The sequence below is a fragment of the Lithobates pipiens genome, unplaced genomic scaffold, assembly GCF_037356315.1.
Source record: "Lithobates pipiens isolate NorthernLeopardFrog02 unplaced genomic scaffold, aLitPip1_a1.2 Scaffold_93, whole genome shotgun sequence".
Taxonomy (NCBI): domain Eukaryota; kingdom Metazoa; phylum Chordata; class Amphibia; order Anura; family Ranidae; genus Lithobates; species Lithobates pipiens.
Window position 1 is genome coordinate 938,290 of NW_027507916.1, and position 7,814 is coordinate 946,103.

At 48.3% G+C, this 7,814-nt stretch overlaps 1 non-coding gene across 1 annotated transcript; it reads right to left on the reverse strand.

Moving 5' to 3' along the window:
• Positions 1–4,229: 4,229 nt before the first annotated feature.
• TRNAG-UCC (transfer RNA glycine (anticodon UCC)) lies at positions 4,230–4,301 on the reverse strand. The gene has a single exon. It is a non-coding gene; the product is annotated as a tRNA-Gly (tRNA).
• Between the last annotated feature and the right edge of the window lie 3,513 nt (positions 4,302–7,814).

Genomic DNA, 7,814 nt, shown 5'->3' on the forward strand with positions numbered 1-7,814 from the left:
TCCTCAGTCTCTGTCTCTTGCATCGTGTCCTCAGTCTCTGACCGTCTCTTGCATCGTGTCCTCAGTCTCTGTCTCTTGCATCGTGTCCTCAGTCTCTGACCGTCTCTTGCATCGTGTCCTCAGTCTATTGACTTTCTCTTGCATCGTGTCTGCAGCCTTACTTAAATATCAGCGCCCATCAGAGGCAGCTTACCAGTGTCTGGGTCGTTTAGAGCGGCGATTTCCCGCTGTGTCATGGAGCTGGATTTGAATTTCTCGGGCCGGGAGGCCGCAGTAACGAAGTCCCACCTCCTGTGATGGACGTCACACTGTTTACATTTCCCGCCACTGGATGTGTGTGCCGTCTATTGACACTTTGGGCCCAATCTGGAGATTTTCACTTAGGGGTGTACTGACTTTTGTTGCCAGCAGTTTAGACATGAATGGCTGTGTGTTGAGTTATTTTGAGGGGACAGGAAATTTACACTGTTATACAAGCTGTACACTCACTACTTTACATTGTAGACAAGTGTCATTTCTTCAGTGTTGTCACATGAAAAGAGAGAAGAAATGTCACTGAGGGGGTGTACTTACTTTTGTCACATACTGCATATACTGTACACTCACCGGCCACTTTATTATTTCCTCCTTGCTAGTAGCAGGTCGGACCCCCTTTATTAGATTCCCTATTGGTAGCAATTTTCACCCGTGACCTCAATGTTGGGGGTTATAAGTCCACAGATGGATGTCTGTATTGCTAGGACCCCCCACTCAGGTCACCAACCAATACCCCCCCCCCACAGAAATCCGGAGCACGGAACCCCACACATCATGGGGGGACTGACACCAATTATTCCCATCACCATGACGATGATAAACAATCACTGATCAAATTCTATGATGAAATATTGGAAATCAATCTACCTTGTTATTTACTTAACCACTTGCTTACTGGGCACTTAAACCCCTCCTCCTGCCCAGACCAATTTTCAGCGCTGATGCACTTTGAATGACAATTACGCGGTCATACAACACTGTACCCAAATGAAATTTTTATCATTTTTTTCCCACAAATAGATATTTCTTTTGGTGGTATTTAATTACAGCTGGGAGATTTATTTTTTGCTAAACAAACAAAAAAAGATGCAAAAAAAAAAAAAAAATCATGTTTAATAGTTTGTTATAAAATTTTGCAAACAGGTAATTTTTCTCATTCATTGAAGTGCGCTGAAGAGGCATAGTTAAGGCGGCACCGATGGGCACAGATAAGGCGGCACCGATGGGCACAGATAAGGCGGCACCGATGGGCACAGATAAGATGGCACGGATGGGTGGCACTAAGGGGCACTGATAGGTACCACTGATAGATGAGACTGATGGGCACTGATAGGTGGCACTGATGGGCAGCCCTGCTGAGCACTGATGGGCACTGGTAGATGACACTGATGGGCACGGATATGTGGCCCTGGGGTGCAGCACCTTTGTTGAGGCAGGTTGTGGGCACTGCTGGGTGGCACTGTGGGCACTGCTGGGTGGCACTGTGGGCACTGCAGGGTGGCACTGAGGGGGGCACTTATTTTTTTATTATGTTCAGTGATGAGGGGGCAGGTGGGCACTGGCAGGGCAGGCCGTGATCGGGACTAATGTCCCGATCACGGCCGCCGGTGATCGGCTCTTTTTTTTTCTCCTCGCGCTGTCAGCGCGAGGAGGAATAATAGCCGATTACCGTCTCCGTTATATCACATGATCAGCTGTCATTGGCTGACAGCTGATCACGTGATAAGGGGTCGGGATCGACCCCTTGCTCGGATCAGTGATCAGGCGAGTCTCATAGACTCGCCGATCATAGAGCGTGCCGCGCGCGCCCCTCGTGCACGGGACGACGTCAATAGACGTAGACCCGGCAATGGAGATCCGCGCTGTAGCCGTCATTCGGCTATAGCACGGGTCTTAAGTGGTTAAAAATACCCCCCCCCCCCAACATTGAGGTTACTGGTAGAAATTATAACCCCCAACATTGAGGTTACAACCCCCAACATTGAGGTTACTGGTAGAAATTATAACCCCCAACATTGGGGTCACTGGCAGCAATTACAACCCTCAACATTGGGGTCACAAAGTAATTCTAACCACCAATTTTGGGGTCACTGGTAGCAATTATAACCCCCAACATTCGGGTCACTGGCACCAATAATTACCAACAACATTGGGGTCACTGGTAGCAATTATAACCCCCAACATTGGGGTCACTGGCAGCAATTATAACCCCCAAAATTGGGTTCACTGGCAGCAATTACAACCCCCAACATTGGGGTCACTGTCAGCAATAATAACCCCCAACATTGGGGTCACTGTCAGCAATAATAACCCCCAACATTGGGGTCACTGACAGCAATTGTAACCTCCAACATTGGGGTCGCTGACAGATATTATAACACCCCACATTGGGGTCACTGGCAGCAATTTTAACCCCCAACATTGGGGTCACTAGTGGCAATTATAACCCCCAACATTGGGATCACTGGCAGCAATTATAACCCCCAACATTGGGGTCTCTGGAAGAAATTATAATCCCCAACAGTGGGGTCAGTGGTAGCAATTTTATCTCACAACATTGAGGCCACTGGCAGCAATTATAACCCCCAACATTTGGGTCCCTGGTAGTAATTATAACCCCCAACATTGGGGTCCCTGGTAGTAATTATAACCCCCAACATTCGGGTCACTGGCACCAATAATTACCAACAACATTGGGGTCACTGGCAGCAATTATAACCCCCAACATTGGGGTCACTGGCAGCAATTAAAACTCCAACATTGGGGGCACTGGTAACAATTATAACCCCCAACATTGGGGTCACTCTCAGCAATTATAACTCCAAAATTGGGGTCACTGGAACCAAAGGGTCTGGTATGGATATTTAGGGGGACCCCCACGTCAATTTTTTTTTTTAATTTGACACGGGGTTCATCCATGTCAGACCTGAAGGGCCTGGTAATTGAATTTAGGGGAACCCCTGCGCTTTTTTTTTTTTTATCAATGAATGAATGAATTGTCGGCTAATACAGAGAACACTCATTGAATGTTCTCTGTATTACGGGGAGCCGACAATATAGCCGCAAGTGATTTTAAAAGACTTTTTTTCCTGCACAAATGACACTTTGTGCAGGGACAGTTCTAAGCACGGGAAACATGCGCCCCTTCACAGGCATACTATAGACACCCCCCAGGCACGAAATTTAAAGGAATATTACACTTTTATTGTTTCACTTTAATCATTATTAAAATCACTGCTCCTGAAAAAACAGCCGTTTTTAAAACTTTTTTTTGCATTGATCCATGTCCCCTGGGGCAGGACCCGGGTCCCCAAACACTTTTTATGACAGTAATTTGCATATAAGCTTTTAAAATTAGCACTTTAGATTGTGAACGTTCGAGTCCCATAGACTTTAATAGGGTTCTAAAGTTCACACGAAGTTTAGGTCTGTTCGCAGGTTCTGGTGCGAACCGAACAGGGGGGTGTTCGGCTCATCCCTATTCACAAGCTCCCCCCTGTGTAGTTCTGGGCGGATCCCTCACTTTTTCTCATGACCATCCTCACCCCATGAAGGTGAAATCTTCCATGGAGCTCCAGATTGAGGGCGATTGATGGTTATTTTGTATTTCTTCCATTCGTGAATAATCGATCCAACAGTTGTCTTCTTCATCTCACCAAGCTTCTTGCTGATGGTCTTGTAGCCCATTCCAGCCTTGTGCAGGTCCCCAATCTTCTCCCCGACGTCCTCTGACAGCTCTTTGGTCTTCCCCATGATGGTGAGGATTGGAGGGAAGGGATTCTGTGGACAGGCGTCTTCTATACACATAACGAGTTGTCGTTAGGAGAACCTTCTTACATTGACAGGACTAATCTGTGTACCACATGAGCACCTAGTGGAGCCAGTCTGTGGGGGGAGGGTTATTGTTGGTTGGTAGGTGTTTTTTCCCCCACTGTATATAGTACATAGCCGGCCTTTCTTCAGCAAAGTTGTGAAGAAGAGCCTAGAAAATACCTGAAAGGTAGCCGAGTGCTCCACCTACTGGCTGACACTGAGAATACACAACAATCACACCTACCTGCAAGAAATCTATTCTAAGGTGTGTAATAAAATCCATACAAACCCACGACATTCACTTCATTCCTTTACATTTTATCCCATCGCTAATCTGCACTCCACATATAATTCCAGTCTCTGGGGAGAATCTTGGCCATTATGTTGGCCGGGAATCGAACCCGGGTCGTCTGCTTGGAAAGCAGCTGTGCTCACCACTGCACCACCAACACAAAAAGTTGCATGTTTTTGTTGTGTGGGGGGAAACCGGAGTACCCGGGGAAAACCCACGCAAGCACAGGGAGAACATGCAAACTCCATGCAGATGGTGTCCTGGTCAGGTCTTGAACCGAGGACCCCAGTGCTGCAAGGCTCACCGCTAAGCCTCTGTGCTGCCCCATCTTAATGTGGAACTTCACCTAAAAAGGGAAGTTCCCCTCCTCCTCCTCCCTCGCTCCTCCTCCGCATCTTCAACCTGAACCCTGAAGGGGCGGGGACAGGACACCTCACCTGGGAATGGAAGGCTTGCTCCTAATAGATGGTGGAGACAGTCCACTGACAATACTGCTTTATATTTGTTGTGTCTTCCCGTTCACACAGCACAACTTCAACAACATTCGAAAAATTTCTACTCACCTGTAAAGGGGGAACTCCATGCAAACAAAATGACCTCCAAAATCTATACCAGACCCCCATCCGTGCACCCAGCCTGGCAGGCCAGGAAAGAGGGGGTGAGCATGCACCTCCCCCAACAGGGGCGGGCTGGGCCAGCGGACTTATCTAACACCCTCCCCCCCACCAGCGAACTTATCTAACACCCTCCCCCCACCAGCGGACTTATCTAACTCCCTCCCCCCCACCAGCCTACTTATCTAACACCCTACTCCCCAGTGGACTTATCTAACACCCTCCCCCCCACCAGCGGACTTATCTAACACCCTCCCCCCCACCAGCCTACTTATGTAACACCCCCCCACCAGCGAACTTATCTAACTCCCTCCCCCCCTCCAGCGGGCTTATCTAACACCCTCCCCCCCACCAGCGGACTTATCTAACACCCTCCCCCCCACCAGCGGACTTATCTAACTCCCTCCCCCCCACCAGCCTACTTATCTAACACCCCCCCCACCAGCGAAGTTATCTAACTCCCTCCCCCCCTCCAGCGGGCTTATCTAACACCCTCCCCCCCACCAGCGGACTTATCTAACACCCTCCCCCCCACCAGCGGACTTATCTAACACCATCCCCCCACCAGCCTACTTATCTAACACCCTCCCCCCCACCAGCGGACTTATCTAACACCCTCCCCCCCACCAGCGGACTGATCTAACACCCTCCTCCCCACCAGCGGACTTATCTAACACCTTCCCCCCCACCAGCGGACTTATCTAACACCCTCCCCCCCACCAGCGGACTGATCTAACACCCTCCCCCCCACCAGCGGACTTATCTAACACCCTCCCCCCCACCAGCAGACTTATCTAACACCCTCCCCCCCACCAGTGCACTTTCCCAACCAATCACCCCCTCCGGCATGCACGGCCAGCAGCACAGACACACAGCCACCTCCTAGACCCCCCGGTCAGTGGTGCGGACTGATCTGGGAGGACACCCGCCTGCTGCATGCCTGCCACTTACCCCATCTTAGTGGTGGGTCAGGCAGCAGGTGAATTGCAGCACGATACATATAGGGGGTGGAGAGGAGAGAGGGGGCGGGGCCCTGGTGCCCCTAATGGGCCTGCATTGCATTTTGGTTCTTCTGCTTTGAATGGAGCCCTCAGTGAGCTGATTCGGTGGTTCAATGGGCCACTTGACTGGACTAGCTCTGTGGAAAGAGAAAAAGAAGAGATATTACAGAATGTTACACACGACTATGGCCTTCCATCTACATTAAAGACGTCCCTCAGTTTTCTAGTACTGATCAGTTTATGCCAATTCCCCAAATGTCCATTTATATAAGGTGGTCTTCTCCACAGAAGCAGCTGGCCAGATACTTGGCGGAGGTTTTGGTGTTGGGTAGAGGAACCCTCTCTATATGTTTAGCTAGTGCCATGAGCCAAGTCATCTTAGGTACTGGAGGAGAACAAATGCCATAGAGGAGAACATTACTTTACTGGGATCCCTGAGGGAAGTTAGAGGAACACTTAATGGGATGTCCCAACTGGGCTGACCAACCACTGCCAAGCAAGCCGGAAAACCTTTCCTAATCACTATTCTTCCCCCTGAACAAAGCACCCCCCTCCCCCACCTTCCTCATAACACTAGGAAAGGAACATTCATCAAAGATCTGCAACTTTGGAAAATTCCATATGAACTGAGATTTGGTCCCCTCTAAAATGTCCTCCAGATACCAAAGGGTTTTGTTCTCCCTCCTCTAATCCACAACTGCCCCCGTGTATGGGAGATCGTACTTCATAGACAGGGGACTTTATCCTAGATAACTATGTAACTACAGGAAAGGATACTTACTATTATGGTCCGGCCATATTCCCGATAATCGGGATGGATCTCAGAAAGTTTATGAATAGTCCAGCATTGTGAGTCTGTTGTGTGGTTGTGTCAGGCCGGGATGAAGTTGGGTATGCATCCTCAGTGACCATAGCTTCTTCACTCCTGTAAGAGAAATTGGAAGGTAAATCATTTGCTACTAAAGTTATGAGATGTTGTAAAATGTCATTAGAAGGACTGGGAGAGATCATTTGTGAGCTTGGACTGATGTGCCGGGCCAAGAAGGAAGCAAGCATGGCCGCTGCCTTGGTGCTGTATTGGAGTCTTGCCTCCCCCTTTCCTCTGCCACCTTCTGGCCAGAAAATAAGGAACCCTCCATGGACATGGCTGAATATTGCCCATGCGGGGGTCTAGTCTGTGTTTCCAGGGAAAAAGAGATAGCTCCTCATACGGCTAGAAGGAACATGACAATGTAGCCATTTTATCCTTAAACTAGGCTTCTTGGCCGTATACAACTTAACTAAAAAACATGTACAATGAATCCCCAGGACATAATAACACTGTTTGTACTCGGCACTCCTAACCCCACACCCAAATATACACCTAGGGGAATACATTAGTATCTGGATCTTCAGCATAATCTGCAATGCCATTAATGGCTGGATGGAAGGACATTATATGGTCCTACTGCATAGGTGGCAGACCTGGCTCTCTTGTTATTTCTTCATAAAGTGAGCTGCTGGTAGTTACATATTTCACCACTAATCATCATCATCTAACCAAGAGGCTCTTCTCACTTTTCCCCACCAGACGTTTTCTCTTCCAGTGACTGGAATTCGTATCATGGGCTCATGGGACTTGTCATCTCCAGTCATTAGTGATTGGCCTCGTCCAATAATCCAGAACATCAAATGATCATCTGGATCCCAAATCAGTTTCGAGAAATCGGGAAACCAACTGAATGATAATTGCAGTTTGGTTACCATGGACACCAACACTTTACATAATTCATTTACCATTAGGGGAATCTTAGATGAGCTTTGTGCAAAGAATACAATATAACCTTTCCATTAAGAGTAGCAAAAATCCCTCCCATGACCCTGTTTTTCCAATTTTACTATCACTACAGATTATCCTCCAGATCTAAAGATCAGTGCCCCATCATTGGTGATGTCACATTGTACAAAGGAAATTCCAATGAAGAAACTTACGTGTTGATTGGAGATCTGCTGCTTGTATGGAATTCCCCATCATCGAGGTGTATCATTATGTCGATGGGTTCTGATGGTGGGACAGCG